Raw genomic sequence first — 21,821 nt, 5'->3', positions numbered from 1 at the left:
GGCCCTTCCCCGATAATGAACGTGGAGACTATCGACTGTAACAAAGTGACTCCTAGCGGCCAAGTTGTAGCTGGAAACAATGGTAACTTGCTCACCTAATCAGAACAAAGAAGGAATGAGTGACATAGATAGATAGTATACAACATGACCTGAACGTTCTGTTAAGTTATTCACACACTGAGTTAGAGATGTTCCACTCGTCTGCAAACCCAGTGAGCGACTGCAAATCTCATCTGTTTCCTCAGCCTCTGATCTTAAACGACGATTACTTCACTTCTGACACGAACGATTCCCCTTTCCTTGTGATTTAGATCTCTTACCTGCTTCCACAGCAGATGCTTTTCAGTTTACTGACCAGGTTACGAGTCTCTTCTCTTCTGATTGTTGGTCAAGCTTCCAGCAAGGTCAGAACGATCTACACACAAAGCCTTCTCTGTTCAACTTTTCTTCGTCCAATTCAAACCATCTCGGTGAAGCATCGAATATCCTATACTCACCGGGGTTGTGTCTACCAGCAAGTCCCAGGTGTGTCAATTTTGACCCGCAGATGGCAGCACCAGAAACGAGTAATCAACCGTGGGTTGAATGTAAAGCTGCTATAGAAGCAGCTGCCCTCGACTCTGAGAGAGTTTCAATGACTATGATACCAGTTGTGTTTTTTAACGTATTCTATTGAGGCTATTCTAGAACATTCTATGTAATGTTTTTTATCTGACTGAGCAAAGTTTGTCTTGAACAACGAACTTGTACTCAGCAGAGAATCTCAAGGTCAAAGGTTCGAACAGCGATATGTCACTAAACACACTCCACTCTTTCAGCTACGAGTGTTTAACTGTGGCAAGTTTGGACCACTATTCGATTTAAACCAACCGATAGGTGTCGTTTTCTAAAAATGGCTATGCCTGAACATTAGGAGCCTCTTACCTGGCCGTTGATACCCTTGGGGCTCAAAATGTGCGTAAAGTTAGAAATCCGTAACTTATGTAGTGGGATTCAAAAACCCTTCAAGAATTCACACACATTAAAGCTATAGAGACAAATATATCTTTCTGACATATCACTTCAGGTAAATGCTACTCCCCAATGAACTGTTGGTTTATAATTAAACAACTGTGACCTCTTTATGGTTCCTTTCGTGAATCTTAAACAGAGGGTCGCGGGTCTGAATGCCCGTATCACCAAATAAGTTCGTCTTTTCAGCCGTGGGGCGTTATAATTAAAGAGTAATCCCACAATTCGTTGGTACAAGAGTTGGCGGTGGGTGGTGAGAACTAGATGCCTTCCCTCCAGTCTTTTTCTGCTAAATTAGAGACGGCCAGCGCAGTAGCCCCCGTGTAGCTTTACGCGAAGATCAGAACTAACTATTACTTCTTTCTTTTAATAAATTTAAAGTGTGAAGTCGGCACGTAATTTGACACTGTACTTTGAAAGTATATGAACTCACATTTTCGAGACGGTAACGTAGAATACTTAAGTATATGTATAAGTATGTGGTAATGGTGTTGGTGTTTTTTAACTCATTATTGGCTGATTTAGAGAAATCTCACTGCAGATGTTTAAGCCTCTTCAACGGCTTAACTCACAGTGACTTTCCGTTGTTCTTTCTGTCCATTATAAATGACTCTATATACTCAATACGTTAGAATTTCAGTGTTCTACGAAGTTAAAAAAGGTCATGGCTAAACCTTTGACATTTCACACTTAACTACTGCCCCCCACCGGATTATTACGTTTCTAACTCCCATCTTATGGTTCTGACTGTCACTACAAAAAATTTGACATCACAATTGCAGCTTTTGTTGTTAACAACGTGTACTATGAACACAGTCACCTGTAGTAACTAACAACGTGTACTATGAACAGAATCACCTGTAGTAATTAACAACGTGTACTATGAACAGTCACCTGTAGTAATTAACAACGTGTACTATGAACAGAATCACCTGTAGTAATTAACAACGTGTACTATGAACAGTCACCTGTAGTAATTAACAACGTGTACTATGAACAGAGTCACCTGTAGTAATTAACAACGTGTACTATGAACAGAGTCACCTGTAGTAATTAACAACGTGTACTTTGAACAGTCACCCGTAGTAATTAACAACATGTACTATGAACAGAATCACCTGTAGTAATTAACAACGTGTACTATGAACAGAATCACCTGTAGTAATTAACAACGTGTACTATGAACAGAATCACCTGTAGTAATTAACAACGTGTACTATGAACAGTCACCTGTAGTAATTAACAACGTGTACTATGAACAGAATCACCTGTAGTAATTAACAACGTGTACTATGAACACAGTCACCTGTAGTAATTAACAACGTGTACTATGAACAGAGTCACCTGTAGTAATTAACAACGTGTACTATGAACAGAATCACCTGTAGTAACTAACAACGTGTGCTATGAACACAGTCACCTGTAGTAATTAACAACGTGTACTATGAACAGAGTCACCTGTAGTAATTAACAACGTGTACTATGAACAGAGTCACCTGTAGTAATTAACAACGTGTACCATGAACAGAATCGCCTGTAGTAATTAACAACGTGTACTATGAACAGAGTCACCTGTAGTAATTAACAACGTGTACTATGAACAGAATCACCTGTAATAATTAACAACGTGTTCTATGAACAGAGTCACCTGTAGTAATTAACAACGTGTACTATCAACAAAGTCACCTGTAGTAATTAACAACATGTACTATGAACAGAGTCGCCTGTAGTAATTAACAACGTGTACTATGAACAGAGTCACCTGTAGTAATTAACAACGTGTACTATCAACAAAGTCACCTGTAGTAATTAACAACGTGTACTATCAACAAAGTCACCTGTAGTAATTAACAACATGTACTATGAACAGAGTCGCCTGTAGTAATTAACAACGTGTACTATGAACAGAATCACCTGTAGTAATTAACGTATACATATATACAGTTTGTTGGTGATATATTTGGGCGTTGTTATAAAGATTAATAATCAATTCGACCGTTATATACAAGTGTATGAACAGTGCTTATATCTAAGTGTTGAAAAATATTTCATATATTTGTTATAAAATTCAAGACCAAAATGTGTAGATTTTGACTTGAATATCTTACATTTTTTCCGTCCAGACTTTGTATATCTGATTTAAAATTAAATGTTAAAACCTATTCATCCAGATTTTGTGATATCTGTGTGAAAATAGCGATTCTAAAATCGGGCCTTAAAATTTTACCGTCCAGATGTCGTGATATTAACCCCAAGATAAGACCCATCGTTGCTGTCTTTCAGACTTATTAATACCTGCTCAAAATAAAAACATTAATGTCTTGCCCTTGAGACTTCTTGGATTGAACACTGATTGATTACCTTAAATTTGTATTGCAAATATATTTTCCATCTAGAGCATAGTAACACTAGTTTTATTCACGTATTCACTTTTATTAAATTTCATTAACTAAAGACTTATAGTACTTAGTTTATTTATTTGTTTGTTTTGTTTTGTTTTTATTTAATAGCATACTACTAAGGAAAGCCGAAGGTTCCCCCTGTGGGTCGGTGGTAAGATTTACGATGCTAAAATTCAGGGCTTGATTCTCCGCGATTGATAGAACATAGATGTTCCATTGTTTATCTTTGCGCCAAAAAAATGAAGATGAACAATAACAAAACCACAAACCTCCTAATTTGACATTCTAAAGAGTTTTGTAACAGACTGGCATGTTTTGTTATATAACGCTAGAACAGGGCGAGACATGTTGAAACTGTAAACAGTGAAGGTCTCAGGTGCCAGAGTGTTCGAGTCTCACTTGAAGATGACTCTTTCGTCATCAGAAACTGTTCCTCTTGACGAGAGACTGGTGTGGTCAAGTGGTTAGCGTATTAGGTCCGAAGCCTAAAACGTTATGCTACTGAATAGATATACATTTCAAATGGTAGTTAATGTTTGTGTGTGGTTCATAGAGCTAAGTGGTAGCTGGCTATTTGCCTTCCTCTGATTGGTAGCACAAAATAAGGAACAGTTACACCTGAACTGTAGAGGTCGTTTAGTCCTAGTGAGCATAATAACATTTCTCTGAAGCTGAACACCCCAATTCCTTTCGCTGGAAAAAAGCTGGCAACATTTGAACAAAGGGTTAAAAAACAACAATATTTTAACAAAGTTTAGAAAAAAACAATGAAATAATACTTAGCAGGATTCGTTAAATTAGTTGTTGAACAACGAAACCATCTTTAAATATCTATCAGAATACTCTACTAACAAAGAAATAAATAGTGTTGTTCGGAATAAGAATTTGTTTTGTGACATTAGTAAACTGTTTACACAATAATGGATATTGAGAAAAAAAGCTGTTCTTTAACTTTTGTTACCACGATGTTGTTGGTATTATCTAGAATCAGATTCTTTTGTTACCACGATGGTGTTGGTATTATCTAGAATCAGATGCTGTAAACGATTATTTTAACAACGATGTTTTATTTATACCAATATAAAAACCGTCCAAACCTAATGTTATAGTTTAACATAACGTGTTGTAGGTAGCTCTATCATCAGAAGGAAATTTTCATTAAAATGTAAGAATGTGTTACAGTCTTTGTGATTTTAACTATCCATCCACGCAGCAACAATGTTACGCTTGTAATGCTATTTGTCAAGTCAATGTTTTAATATTTATACCGTGTTCTATTGTAAATAACGGCGTTAATTGTTATCAAAACACAGATATGTATGTGTAAAAAGATAGAAGCGCATATTAAAGTAACACAGAAGCAATTTAGGTTTCTTCTACAGTTCCATCTTTCTCAACATGGCGGCTCACTTTATGGAGTTGTTCTTCGTATTTCTGAGAGTGATATTACTTGGAAAGTAATTGATATCTTAGAGTGTTATTATATGGAAGGTTATTATATCTAAGAGTGATATTATATGGAAGGTTATTGATATCTGAGGGTGATATTACTTGGAAGGTAACTACAGTTATACCTTCATTTTGTCTACCTGTATCCTGATATTATAATTCATTGTTTAAAACGTTTCTTTCAATACCATGTTTATAACAACCAGTTTAAATGGATAAATTGTCAATCAGTATAAATAGTAACAATATTATATTTCTAAAAAATAGTACAAATAATAACCATATTATATATTAGAACAATGATGGACCGTATAGTAACTAGGTTATATATATGCATAAAACAGAATTCCATATAGTAACCAGCTTATATACGAGTCCATATAATTATCATGCTATATATTCTTAAAACAACAGCCCATATAAAAACCATCGTATGTAAATGCGTAAAACGACGACCATATAATAACCAGATTATGTATACGTAAAACGACAATATTTATAACATGCATTTTTTTGCTTGTTTGTTTCGGTCCACGTTTTCTGTATGATGTTGTACTTGTAACGTTAACTCAGGTACGTAAGGAACTGAACATTTCACTTTATAAAAGATATATTTCGCATGGCCAAGCGCGTAAGGCGCGCGACTCGTAATCCGAGGGTCGCGGGTTCGCGCCCGCGTCGCGCTAAACATGCTCGCCCTCCCAGCCGTGGGGGGCGTTATAATGTGACGGTCAATCCCACTTTTCGTTGGTAAAAGAGTAGCCCAAGAGTTGGCGGTGGGTGGTGATGACTAGCTGCCTTCCCTATAGTCTTACACTGCTAAATTAGGGACGGCTAGCCCAGATAGCCCTCGAGTAGCTTTGTGCAAAATTCAAAACCAAACAATAGATATATTTCTGTGTGTCAGCGTAATGTGCCTAAGTAAAGTGTGTCGCTGAAATTCTCCAAAAGGTGGCGACAGAACAGGAATCACATGGTACAAGTGTCATGTGTACTTATTACACTCGTAGTGTTATATTGTCACGTAAAACGCAAAACGATCTTTATTTCAGACTTGATTTTAGGTCAACTGTTTCAAGAATTTTATGTAACACATGCAAATATCACATTTCTATCCACACTACTTTTAAAGCTTGGTATATAACGTATAAAAGAGATGGTAGAGAAGTGTATATATATATGTGTTTTGATCGTATGATTCTCGCTTTCTGAAACCTTCAACGAGATCTATTTTACTCCTAACAATATGTTGTATTCTGTACAAGCTATAAAACTATTACTTCCTTGTTCAAACGTCAGTGTTTGGTGGATATTGTACACTTCAAATAAAGTTCCTAAAAACTCTAGTTTCTCTTAAGTGATTTATTGTGTAACCAACAAACACAGTAGTGGTTATTAATATAACTGTCAATTAGTACACCTACTAACTGTGTTTCAGCAGTAGTAGTTATTAGTACACCTAGTAACTGTGTTTCAGCAGTAGTAGTTATTAGTACACCTACTAACTGTGTTTCAGCAGTAGTAGTTATTAGTACACCTACTAACTGTGTTTCAGCAGTAGTAGTTATTAGTACACCTACTAACTGTGTTTCAGCAGTAGTAGTTATTAGTACACCTAGTAACTGTGTTTCAGCAGTAGTAGTTATTAGTACACCTAGTAACTGTGTTTCAGCAGTAGTAGTTATTAGTACACCTACTAACTGTGTTTCAGCAGTAGTAGTTATTAGTACACCTAGTAACTGTGTTTCAGCAGTAGTAGTTATTAGTACACCCTAGTAACTGTGTTTCAGCAGTAGTAGTTATTAGTACACCTAGTAACTGTGTTTCAGCAAGAGTAGTTATTAGTACACCTAGTAACTGTGTTTCAGCAGTAGTAGTTATTAGTACACTTACTAACTGTGTTTCAGCAGTAGTAGTTATTAGTACACCTAGTAACTGTGTTTCAGCAGTAGTAGTTATTAGTACACCTACTAACTGTGTTTCAGCAGTAGTAGTTATTAGTACACCTACTAACTGTGTTTCAGCAGTAGTAGTTATTAGTACACCTAGTAACTGTGTTTTAGCAGTAGTAGTTATTAGTACACCTAGTAACTGTGTTTCAGCAGTAGCAGTTATTAGTACACCTAGTAACTGTGTTTCAGCAGTAGTAGTTATTAGTACACCTAGTAACTGTGTTTCAGCAGTAGTTATTAGTACACCTAGTAACTGGGTTTCAGCAGTAGTAGTTATTAGTACACCTAGTAACCGTGTTTCAGCAGTAGTAGTTATTAGTACACCTAGTAACCGTGTTTCAGCAGTAGTAGTTATTAGTACACCTAGTAACTGTGTTTCAGCAGTAGTAGTTATTAGTACACCTTGTAACTGTGTTTCAGCAGTAGTAGTTATTAGTACACCTAGTAACTGTGTTTCAGCAGTAGTAGTTATTAGTACACCTAGTAACTGTGTTTCAGCAGTAGTAGTTATTAGTACACCCAGTAACCGTGTTTCAGCAGTAGTAGTTATTAGTACACCCAGTAACCGTGTTTCAGCAGTAGTAGTTATTAGTACACCTAGTAACTGTGTTTCAGCAGTAGTAGTTATTAGTACACCTAGTAACTGTGTTTCAGCAGTAGTAGTTATTAGTACACCTACTAACTGTGTTTCAGCAGTAGTAGTTATTAGTACACCTACTAACCGTGTTTCAGCAGTAGTAGTTATTAGTACACCTAGTAACTGTGTTTCAGCAGTAGTAGTTATTAGTACACCTTACTAACTGTGTTTCAGCAGTAGTAGTTATTAGTACACCTAGTAACCGTGTTTCAGCAGTAGTAGTTATTAGTACACCTAGTAACCGTGTTTCAGCAGTAGTAGTTATTAGTACACCTACTAACTGTGTTTCAGCAGTAGTAGTTATTAGTACACCTACTAACTGTGTTTCAGCAGTAGTAGTTATTAGTACACCTAGTAACTGTGTTTTAGCAGTAGTAGTTATTAGTACACCTAGTAACTGTGTTTCAGCAGTAGTAGTTATTAGTACACCTAGTAACTGTGTTTCAGCAGTAGTAGTTAGTACACCTAGTAACTGTGTTTCAGCAGTAGTAGTTATTAGTACATCTAGTAACTGTGTTTCAGCAGTAGTAGTTATTAGTACACCTAGTAACTGTGTTTCAGCAATAGTAGTTTTTAGTACACCTAGTAACTGTGTTTCAACAAGAGTAGTTATTAGTACACCTAGTAACTGTGTTTCAGCAGTAGTAGTTATTAATATACAGCAATGTGAAAAATTTAGGGCACCCTGTGAAAGCCTTTGTATTTTTGTAACATTTTTGGATATATAGATATTTAATCTCAATATTAACAATACTGAGAGATTATAGGAATATAACTAAACAATTAAAACTGAAGAAAAGACTTTTCAAGATCTTCTGTAAATGTAATTCTACAAAAATGCATATTCTAACTGAGGAAGAAGTTAGGACACCCTACCCCCTAATAGCTAGTATTAACCCCTTTGGCTTTAATAACTGCAGTGAGACGCTTTTTGTAGCCAGCTAACAGTCTCTGACATAGGTCTGAAGAAAGTGTGCCCCACTTCTCAATGCAGATTCTTTCAGCTGTGAGATATTTGAGGGATTTCTTGCATGTACAGTCCTTTCAAGTCACCCCACAGCATCTCAATGGGATTAGGATCTGGGCTTGGACTCGGCCATTCCAGGACTCTCCATTTCTTAGTTTTCAGCCAGTCCTTGGTGGATTTACTCGTATTTTTGGGGTCATTGTCGTGTTGCAAGGTCCAGTTCCGCTTCAACTTTAACATTCGTACAGATGGTCTCACATTATCCTCAAGCACTCTCTGATACACAGTAGAATCCATGGTGGATTCTATGATTGTGAGCTGTCCAGGTTCTGCTGCAGCAAAGCAGTCCCAAACCATGACACTTCCACCTCCATGGTTCACAGTTGGTATGAGGTTCTTTTCCTGGAATGCTGCATTTAGTTTACACCAAACATATCCTCTGTTCTGTCCAAATAATTCAATTTTGGACTCATCTGTCCAAAGAACATTATTCCAGAAGTCCTGGTCTTTGTCTACATTCTCTCTGGCAAACTTCAGTCTGGCCTTGATGTTTATCTTAGAGAACAAAGGTTTCCTCCTTGCACACCTCCCATGCAAGTTAAACTTGTGCAGTCTCTTTCTGATTGTAGAGGCATGCACTTTCACATCAACAGTAGCCAGAGCCTGCTGTAGGACCCGTGATGACATGTTACGGTGTTTGGAGACCTTTTAGCATTATGCGGTCTGCTCTCGGGGTGAATTTGCTTGGGCGATCAGACCTGGGCATGTTGGGAGTTGTTTTGAAAGCCCTCCACTTGTTGACTATTTTCCGGACAGTAAAATGGCTGATTTCAAAATCCTTTGGGATCTTTTTAAATCCTTTACCAGACTCATAAGCTGCTACAATTTTCTTTCTGAAGGCCTCAGACAGCTGTTTTGCTCTCACCATGGTGCTCACTCTCACTTCAACAGTCAGGAGTAAACCAAACTAAATGTCTGAGATTTAAATAAGGCAAGCCCCATTCAAAATGCTGAGTAACGATCTTCTAATCATGTGCACCTGGTGTAATACACCTGTGTGTGAGTTGAGCCATTTTAAGTGGGAATAAATGTGGGGTGTCCTAAATTTTCCCTCAGTTAGAATATGCATTTTTTGTAGAATTACATTTACAGAAGATCTTGAAAAGTCTTTTCTTCAGTTTTAATTGTTTAGTTATATTCCTATAATCCATCAGTATTGTTGAAATTGAGATTAAATATCTATATATCCAAAATGTTACAAAAATACACAGGCTTTCATAGGGTGCCCTAACTTTTCACATGACTGTAATTGTTTATTAGTACACCTAGAAACTGTTTTTTTAGTAGTAGCTATTAATATAACTGTTTATTAGTACACCTAGTAACTGTGTTGTATTCGTAGTGTGTGATTGAGACAGTAAATATACATAACTCAAGACTCTACCTGCCCTTTAGATATTTATTGGTATATGTTCTTGGGGTATTCGTTTCTTCTCGAACTCAGAATGGATTGGAGAAATAAAAATTCACACACACGCACAAGGCAAATAAGATTATTTTATTGGAATATTTGAGAATGGAAAATGAAACCAAATCGTGAGAGGTCCGGTAAGTTGTGTTGATAATTTGTTATCTACAACTCGAAGTTACCGAAAATGTTATTCAACTATACGTCTCTTGCTCGTGGCCGAACTGTAATCCTGATGACTTATCTACAACTCGAAGTTACCGAAAATGTTATTCAACTATACGTCTCTTGCTCGTGGCCGAACTGTAATCCTGATGACTTATCTACAACTCGAAGTTACCGAAAATGTTATTCAACTATACGTCTCTTGCTCGTGGCCGAACTGTAATCCTGATGACTTATCTACAACTCGAAGTTACCGAAAATGTTATTCAACTATACGTCTCTTGCTCGTGGCCGAACTGTAATCCTGATGACTTATCTACAACTCGAAGTTACCGAAAATGTTATTCAACTATACGTCTCTTGCTCGTGGCCGAACTGTAATCCTGATGACTTATCTACAACTCGAAGTTACCGAAAATGTTATTCAACTATACGTCTCTTGCTCGTGGCCGAACTGTAATCCTGATGACTTATCTACAACTCGAAGTTACCGAAAATGTTATTCAACTATACGTCTCTTGCTCGTGGCCGAACTGTAATCCTGATGACTTATCTACAACTCGAAGTTACCGAAAATGTTATTCAACTATACGTCTCTTGCTCGTGGCCGAACTGTTATCCTGATGACTTATCTACAACTCGAAGTTACCGAAAATGTTATTCAACTATACGTCTCTTGCTCGTGGCCGAACTGTAATCCTGATGACTTATCTACAACTCGAAGTTACCGAAAATGTTATTCAACTATACGTCTCTTGCTCGTGGCCGAACTGTTATCCTGATTACTTATAACACGAAAAATGAAGTTTTGATACCTGTGGTGGGCACAACACGAATAACCTATTAAGTAATTTTGTGTTTAACATGAAATAATCGATAAAAGCACACGTGTAGGGCAAAGAACTAACTCGAATATTATCTTGTATGTACATAAGGCAGATGAGATGTTACAAAACAAAAGCTTAAGATGGACAATACTTTTAAATAAAATCATAAATTGTATTTTTTCTACTTAAATTATTTATTTTATAAAAATACAGAGGTCACTGAGTTCATTATTGTGCTGTGTACTTACACTATCTGTAGAAAGTGTGACCCCAGCGGGGACAATGGTCAGTTTACGGACTTACGGCACTAAAATACGAGTTTCGATTCTCCACGATGAACACATCAGATAGACCGAAGTGACTTTTCTCTGAAACAAATGAACGAACTATAGTCAATACTAGTTAATTAGAAGTTACGGTTCTTACAGTGAGGAAGAGTATTTTAAAAGAGGTTCGAACGTTTCCAAAAGTGATCGAAACTTTGAACCTGTTTTCAGATATTCTTCTTTACGATCTAACTTCTAATAAAATAATATAATCAGTATAAAAACGAAATTATTAAAACCATACTAAGACTACTTAAAACCGCCAGAGGTCGTTATTTAGCTGATCACGTGCGAGAGTAGACAGACATTCATCGTCTTCTGCAGTCAAAATATTTCATAGCCAAACGTGTTAAGGCGTGCGACTTCTAATCTGAGGGTCGCGGGTTCGTATCCCCATCGCTTGAATCTGGGTTTGATTCCATGTCGTGAACGCGGGTCAGATAGTTCATTGTTTAACATTGCTTTTAAAAAAGAAATACTACACAGCTGCTTAGCAGAACGCACTGAAAATATCACTGTGTTTACAATATGTGTGTGTGCTAGTATTTATAAACATACATCTTTATGACGGATTTTCCATCTATCATCACTGCCTTTCTTCATACTATCCTGTATGACGGATTTTCCTAGCGTCATTCTGTGTGATAATATGATAAATATTTAATATAGAATTAATTCTGGAGCTGGAATATGCTCTTCAAATTTTCTAATTTTGTACAGTCGTAACAATAAAAAAAAATCCATGGGAAATTCTATTGGACTGTTATTCTAAGTTCTTTATGATACGGGACTTCACTTGCTCGTGAAATATTTAGTATTCTGAAAACGTGTCTCGAACAAAAATGGAAACACCTGCTGGTTTCATTTCTCGTCTCAATTGTTTCCTAAAAATAGACAAGACTGAATAGTGAACGTACAACGTGCATAAACTGTACTTGTATGTGACAAAAAAAGTAGCCGTTTGTCACCCTAAAAACGGTCATTTTAAGGTCATTCTTCTCTGGTAACGTGATAAGATAATAAAACGCAGTCCCTGTGTTATCCTGAGGAACGAACATTTATAATATTGCAGTGTCGTGACTGAGAATTTCTGAAGAAAGGAGTATCCGATAACAAAAGGCAATTCTTACTTTATTATCATTAAATTACACATTCATAAATACATACATATGTGTGGAGACATCCAGAGAAGCCTTCCAGGCTTCAACATGTCCAAAACTGTAGGGCCGGCATGGCCAAGCGTGTTAAGGCGTGCGACTCGTAATCTGAAGGTCGCGGGATCGCATCCCCGTCGCGCAAAACATGCTCGCCCTCCCAGCCGTGGGGGCGTCATATTGTTATGGTCAATCCCACTATTTGTTGGTAAAAGAGTAGCCCAAGAGTTGGCGGTGGGTGGTGATAACTAGCTGCCTTCCCTCTAGTCTTACACTACTAAATTAGGGACGGCTAGCACAGATAGCTCTCGAGTAGCTTTGTGCGAAATTCAAAAAACAAACAAACAACAAACAAACCAAAAATGTACAAGAAAGATATACTGCAGTAACGCCTTAAGTTCATCCAAAGAGGCTACGTTTTTATCCCTCTGGTGTTGGTGTCGCACCAAGTGACAAAGTTTCTGTCATACAGACCACTTATCCATATTGATAGAACATGATTCCTCGTACTCTTATCCATATTGATAGAACCTGATTCCTCATACTCTTATCCATATTGATAGAACCCGATTCCTCATACTCTTATCCATGTTGATAGAACCCGATTCCTCGTACTCTTATCCATATTGATAGAACCTGATTCCTCGTACTCTTATCCATATTGATAGAACCTGATTACTTTTACTCTTATCCATATTGATAGAACCTGATTCCTCATACTCTTATCCATATTGATAGAACCCGATTCTCATACTCTTATCCATATTGATAGAACCCGATTCCTCGTACTCTTATCCATATTGATAGAACCTGATTCCTCGTACTCTTATCCATATTGATTGAACCTGATTCCTCATAGTCTTATCCATATTGATAGAACCTGATTCCTCGTACTCTTATCCATATTGATAGAACCTGATTACTCTTACTCTTATCCATATTGATAGAACCTGATTCCTCGTACTCTTATCCATATTGATAGAACCTGATTACTCGTACTCTTATCCATATTAATAGAACCTGATTACTTTACTCTTATCCATATTAATAAACCTGATTCTCGTACTCTTATCCATATTGATAGAACCTGATTACTCATACTCTTATCCATATTGATAGAACCTGATTCCTCGTACTCTTATCCATATTAATAGAACCTGATTCCTCGTACTCTTATCCATATTGATAGAACCTGATTCCTCGTACTCTTATCCATATTGATAGAACCTGATTCCTCGTACTCTTATCCATATTAATAAAACCTGATAGAACCTGATTCCTCGTACTCTTATCCATATTGATAGAACCTGATTCCTCGTACTCTTATCCATATTAATAAAACCTGATAGAACCTGATTCCTCGTACTCTTATCCATATTAATAGAACCTGATTACTCTTACTCTTATCCATATTAATAGAACCTGATTCCTCGTACTCTTATCCATATTGATAGAACCTGATTCCTCATACTCTTATCCATATTGATAGAACCTGATTCCTCGTACTCTTATCCATATTGATAGAACCTGATTGCTCGTACTCTTATCCATATTGATAGAACCTGATTGCTCATACTCTTATCCATATTGATAGAACCTGATTCCTCGTACTCTTATCCATATTGATAGAACCTGATTCCTCATACTCTTATCCATATTGATAGAACCTGATTCCTCGTACTCTTATCCATATTGATAGAACCTGATTCCTCGTACTCTTATCCATATTGATAGAACCTGATTCCTCGTACTCTTATCCATATTGATAGAACCTGATTCCTCATACTCTTATCCATATTGATAGAACCTGATTCCTCGTACTCTTATCCATATTGATAGAACCTGATTCCTCGTACTCTTATCCATATTGATAGAACCTGATTGCTCGTACTCTTATCCATATTGATAGAACCTGATTCCTCGTACTCTTATCCATATTGATAGAACCTGATTCCTCGTACTCTTATCCATATTGATAGAACCTGATTCCTCGTACTCTTATCCATATTGATAGAACCTGATTCCTCGTACTCTTATCCATATTGATAGAACCTGATTCCTCGTACTCTTATCCATATTGATAGAACCTGATTGCTCGTACTCTTATCCATATTGATAGAACCTGATTCCTCGTACTCTTATCCATATTGATAGAACCTGATTCCTCGTACTCTTATCCATATTGATAGAACCTGATTCCTCATAGTCTTATCCATATTGATAGAACCCGATTCCTCGTACTCTTATCCATATTGATAGAACCCGATTCCTCGTACTCTTATCCATATTGATAGAACCTGATTCCTCATACTCTTATCCATATTGATAGAACCTGATTCCTCGTACTCTTATCCATATTGATAGAACCTGATTCCTCGTACTCTTATCCATATTGATAGAACCTGATTCCTCGTACTCTTATCCATATTGATAGAACCCGATTCTCGTACTCTTATCCATATTAATAGAACCTGATTCCTCATACTCTTATCCATATTGATAGAACCCGATTCCTCATACTCTTATCCATATTGATAGAACCCGATTCCTCGTACTCTTATCCATATTGATAGAACCTGATTCCTCGTACTCTTATCCATATTGATAGAACCTGATTACTCTTACTCTTATCCATATTGATAGAACCTGATTCCTCATACTCTTATCCATATTGATAGAACCTGATTCCTCATACTCTTATCCATATTGATAGAACCCGATTCCTCGTACTCTTATCCATATTGATAGAACCTGATTCCTCGTACTCTTATCCATATTGATTGAACCTGATTCCTCATAGTCTTATCCATATTGATAGAACCTGATTCCTCGTACTCTTATCCATATTGATAGAACCTGATTACTCTTACTCTTATCCATATTGATAGAACCTGATTCCTCGTACTCTTATCCATATTGATAGAACCTGATTACTCGTACTCTTATCCATATTAATAGAACCTGATTACTCTTACTCTTATCCATATTAATAGAACCTGATTCCTCGTACTCTTATCCATATTGATAGAACCTGATTACTCATACTCTTATCCATATTGATAGAACCTGATTCCTCGTACTCTTATCCATATTAATAGAACCTGATTCCTCGTACTCTTATCCATATTGATAGAACCTGATTCCTCGTACTCTTATCCATATTGATAGAACCTGATTCCTCGTACTCTTATCCATATTAATAAAACCTGATAGAACCTGATTCCTCGTACTCTTATCCATATTGATAGAACCTGATTCCTCGTACTCTTATCCATATTAATAAAACCTGATAGAACCTGATTCCTCGTACTCTTATCCATATTAATAGAACCTGATTACTCTTACTCTTATCCATATTAATAGAACCTGATTCCTCGTACTCTTATCCATATTGATAGAACCTGATTACTCATACTCTTATCCATATTGATAGAACCTGATTCCTTGTACTCTTATCCATATTAATAGAACCTGATTCCTCGTACTCTTATCCATATTGATAGAACCTGATTCCTCGTACTCTTATCCATATTGATAGAACCTGATTCCTCGTACTCTTATCCATATTAATAAAACCTGATAGAACCTGATTCCTCGTACTCTTATCCATATTGATAGAACCTGATTCCTCGTACTCTTATCCATATTAATAAAACCTGATAGAACCTGATTCCTCGTACTCTTATCCATATTAATAGAACCTGATTACTCTTACTCTTATCCATATTAATAGAACCTGATTCCTCGTACTCTTATCCATATTAATAGAACCTGATTCCTTATACTCTTATCCATATTAATAGAACCTGATTCCTCGTACTCTTATCCATATTGATAGAACCTGATTGCTCGTACTCTTATCCATATTGATAGAACCTGATTGCTCATACTCTTATCCATATTGATAGAACCTGATTCCTCGTACTCTTATCCATATTGATAGAACCTGATTCCTCATACTCTTATCCATATTGATAGAACCCGATTCCTCGTACTCTTATCCATATTGATAGAACCTGATTCCTCGTACTCTTATCCATATTGATAGAACCTGATTCCTCGTACTCTTATCCATATTGATAGAACCTGATTCCTCATACTCTTATCCATATTGATAGAACCTGATTCATCGTACTCTTATCCATATTGATAGAACCTGATTCCTCGTACTCTTATCCATATTGATAGAACCTGATTGCTCGTACTCTTATCCATATTGATAGAACCTGATTCCTCGTACTCTTATCCATATTGATAGAACCTGATTCCTCGTACTCTTATCCATATTGATAGAACCTGATTGCTCGTACTCTTATCCATATTGATAGAACCTGATTCCTCGTACTCTTATCCATATTGATAGAACCTGATTGCTCGTACTCTTATCCATATTGATAGAACCTGATTCCTCGTACTCTTATCCATATTGATAGAACCTGATTCCTCGTACTCTTATCCATATTGATAGAACCTGATTCCTCGTACTCTTATCCATATTGATAGAACCTGATTCCTCATAGTCTTATCCATATTGATAGAACCCGATTCCTCGTACTCTTATCCATATTGATAGAACCTGATTCCTCGTACTCTTATCCATATTGATAGAACCTGATTCCTCATACTCTTATCCATATTAATAGAACCTGATTCCTCGTACTCTTATCCATATTGATAGAACCCGATTCCTCGTACTCTTATCCATATTGATAGAACCTGATTCCTCGTACTCTTATCCATATTGATAGAACCTGATTCCTCGTACTCTTATCCATATTAATAGAACCTGATTCTCATACTCTTATCCATATTGATAGAACCTGATTCCTCCTACTCTTATCCATATTGATAGAACCTGATTCCTCGTACTCTTATCCATATTGATAGAACCTGATTCCTCGTACTCTTATCCATATTGATAGAACCTGATTACTCTTACTCTTATCCATATTGATAGAACCTGATTCCTCATACTCTTATCCATATTGATAGAACCCGATTCCTCATACTCTTATCCATATTGATAGAACCCGATTCCTCGTACTCTTATCCATATTGATAGAACCTGATTCCTCGTACTCTTATCCATATTGATTGAACCTGATTCCTCATAGTCTTATCCATATTGATAGAACCTGATTCCTCGTACTCTTATCCATATTGATAGAACCTGATTACTCTTACTTTATCCATATTGATAGAACCTGATTCCTCGTACTCTTATCCATATTGATAGAACCTGATTACTCGTACTCTTATCCATATTAATAGAACCTGATTACTCTTACTCTTATCCATATTAATAGAACCTGATTCCTCGTACTCTTATCCATATTGATAGAACCTGATTACTCATACTCTTATCCATATTGATAGAACCTGATTCCTCGTACTCTTATCCATATTAATAGAACCTGATTCCTCGTACTCTTATCCATATTGATAGAACCTGATTCCTCGTACTCTTATCCATATTGATAGAACCTGATTCCTCGTACTCTTATCCATATTAATAAAACCTGATAGAACCTGATTCCTCGTACTCTTATCCATATTGATAGAACCTGATTCCTCGTACTCTTATCCATATTAATAAAACCTGATAGAACCTGATTCCTCGTACTCTTATCCATATTAATAGAACCTGATTACTCTTACTCTTATCCATATTAATAGAACCTGATTCCTCGTACTCTTATCCATATTAATAGAACCTGATTCCTTATACTCTTATCCATATTAATAGAACCTGATTCCTCGTACTCTTATCCATATTGATAGAACCTGATTGCTCGTACTCTTATCCATATTGATAGAACCTGATTCCTCATACTCTTATCCATATTGATAGAACCTGATTCCTCGTACTCTTATCCATATTGATAGAACCTGATTCCTCATACTCTTATCCATATTGATAGAACCCGATTCCTCGTACTCTTATCCATATTGATAGAACCTGATTCCTCGTACTCTTATCCATATTGATAGAACCTGATTCCTCGTACTCTTATCCATATTGATAGAACCTGATTCCTCGTACTCTTATCCATATTGATAGAACCTGATTCCTCGTACTCTTATCCATATTGATAGAACCTGATTGCTCGTACTCTTATCCATATTGATAGAACCTGATTCCTCGTACTCTTATCCATATTGATAGAACCTGATTCCTCGTACTCTTATCCATATTGATAGAACCTGATTCCTCGTACTCTTATCCATATTGATAGAACCTGATTCCTCGTACTCTTATCCATATTGATAGAACCTGATTCTCGTACTCTTATCCATATTGATAGAACCTGATTGCTCGTACTCTTATCCATATTGATAGAACCTGATTCCTCGTACTCTTATCCATATTGATAGAACCTGATTCCTCGTACTCTTATCCATATTGATAGAACCTGATTCCTCATAGTCTTATCCATATTGATAGAACCCGATTCCTCGTACTCTTATCCATATTGATAGAACCCGATTCCTCGTACTCTTATCCATATTGATAGAACCTGATTCCTCATACTCTTATCCATATTAATAGAACCTGATTCCTCGTACTCTTATCCATATTGATAGAACCCGATTCCTCGTACTCTTATCCATATTGATAGAACCTGATTCCTCGTACTCTTATCCATATTGATAGAACCCGATTCCTCGTACTCTTATCCATATTAATAGAACCTGATTCCTCATACTCTTATCCATATTGATAGAACCTGATTCCTCGTACTCTTATCCATATTGATAGAACCTGATTCCTCGTACTCTTATCCATATTGATAGAACCCGATTCCTCATACTCTTATCCATATTGATAGAACCTGATAGAACCTGATTCCTCATACTCTTATCCATATTGATAGAACCCGATTCCTCATACTCTTATCCATATTGATAGAACCTGATTCCTCGTACTCTTATCCATATTGATAGAACCTGATTGCTCGTACTCTTATCCATATTGATAGAACCTGATTACTCATACTCTTATCCATATTGATAGAACCTGATTACTCATACTCTTATCCATATTGATAGAACCTGATTCCTCATACTCTTATCCATATTGATAGAACCTGATTCCTCATACTCTTATCCATATTGATAGAACCTGATTCCTCGTACTCTTATCCATATTGATAGAACCTGATTCCTCGTACTCTTATCCATATTGATAGAACCCGATTCCTCATACTCTTATCCATATTGATAGAACCTGATAGAACCTGATTCCTCGTACTCTTATCCATATTGATAGAACCTGATTCCTCGTACTCTTATCCATATTGATAGAACCTGATTCCTCGTACTCTTATCCATATTAATAGAACCTGATTCCTTGTACTCTTATCCATATTAATAGAACCTGATTCCTCATACTCTTATCCATATTGATAGAACCTGATTCCTCGTACTCTTATCCATATTAATAAAACCTGATAGAACCTGATTCCTCGTACTCTTATCCATATTAATAAAACCTGATAGAACCTGATTCCTCGTACTCTTATCCATATTGATAGAACCTGATTCCTCATACTCTTATCCATATTGATAGAACCTGATTCCTCATACTCTTATCCATATTGATAGAACCTGATTACTCTTACTCTTATCCATATTGATAGAACCTGATTCCTCGTACTCTTATCCATATTGATAGAACCTGATTCCTCGTACTCTTATCCATATTGATAGAACCTGATTCCTCGTACTCTTATCCATATTGATAGAACCTGATTCCTCGTACTCTTATCCATATTGATAGAACCTGATTCCTCATACTCTTATCCATATTGATAGAACCTGATTCCTCGTACTCTTATCCATATTGATAGAACCTGATTACTCTTACTCTTATCCATATTGATAGAACCTGATTCCTCATACTCTTATCCATATTAATAGAACCTGATTCCTCATACTCTTATCCATATTAATAGAACCTGATTCCTCGTACTCTTATCCATATTGATAGAACCTGATTCCTCGTACTCTTATCCATATTGATAGAACCTGATTCCTCATAGTCTTATCCATATTAATAGAACCTGATTCCTCATACTCTTATCCATATTGATAGAACCTGATTCCTCGTACTCTTATCCATATTGATAGAACCTGATTACTCTTACTCTTATCCATATTGATAGAACCTGATTCCTCGTACTCTTATCCATATTGATAGAACCTGATTACTCGTACTCTTATCCATATTAATAGAACCTGATTTTTCGTACTCTTATCCATATTGATAGAACCGTTTTGTCTCTTTAACCTAAACACAATGTACTCAGTGTGGATAAGATGTTATAACTTCTGCTACTATTAGAAGCTTGAAGAGGTTGATACAGTTTCTTTTCTGTGTAGTATTCCTTCCACCAAGTCAAGGTTTCTTTCAATATTAATTCTCAGTTCAGTTTAATTTACATTTGGTTTTACGCTCGGTCTACTACTGTACTTCCAGTGCATCAGTGTGGCCTCTGTTCTATATTTTACTATTAGTTTCAGCACGTGCTATCCAACATCCATCAAGATAATATTCCTGTCCTGTTGTTTTTATTTTGAACTAGCATTGTTCCTAAATGATATTTATTCAAACCTTTACGACCTAGAAATCTGCATGAAAAGACTCATTGAAATAAACACACTCCATACGGGTTAAACATTTCTCTTGCCTGCTTTTAATTATGTGTAGAGACGCACAATCTGTTTCACCTCACTACCACATCCGTACACTGTAATAGAGATTGTGGAACTTTTCAACAGCCTAGAGTTGTTCAAATCGTAGTTTTGTTAACTGTGTTTTAAGTTAAAAATCAGTGACTGTAGTGAAAGTTTATAGATGTTCACACTGCACTTGATGGACATGTAGAAACTGAACAGGATAACAAAAAATGCATTCTTAGCGCAGTACATGAATCGTAGGTTCAATCCTTTGTTTGCAATTAAGCACAAAACTGCACAATGTTGTGTCTGTACTCTGCCCGCCAAGGTTATCGAAACCCGGTTTCTAATGTTGCATCACGTAGGATACAAGGGGCAAATCCTTTGAAGTTGTCGATTCGTTCAGTTGATTTTACTGGACATGGTGACATCATATTTTTACCCACTTTGTTTGTTTTTTGATAAAATAAATTGATTTGGTTTCTTTCAAGACAACGTAGGTTTGTTTGTTTGGAAAATACAAATTAACTGGTTGTTCCTTCAAGTCGTACTTTCAAGCGATCATAAATAAATACAAGTAAAAAGGAAAATAGCTAATACATCAAAACGTAAATTAAATAAAATTATCATATTCATTAATGACCCTATGCAACAAATTAACCATAAGTACGTAATCACATAAACTATACGTTGATATTTGACGTTTAAAATCAAGTGTGCAATTGTAGTCATGTGAAACACATTACGTTCGGAATACACTAGTTGTGCCTCCGTAGGGTTCCTA

The sequence above is a fragment of the Tachypleus tridentatus genome, chromosome 9, assembly GCF_004210375.1.
Source record: "Tachypleus tridentatus isolate NWPU-2018 chromosome 9, ASM421037v1, whole genome shotgun sequence".
In the NCBI taxonomy this organism is placed as follows: Eukaryota; Metazoa; Arthropoda; class Merostomata; order Xiphosura; family Limulidae; genus Tachypleus; species Tachypleus tridentatus.
Note: the sequence above shows the minus strand (reverse complement) of the source record.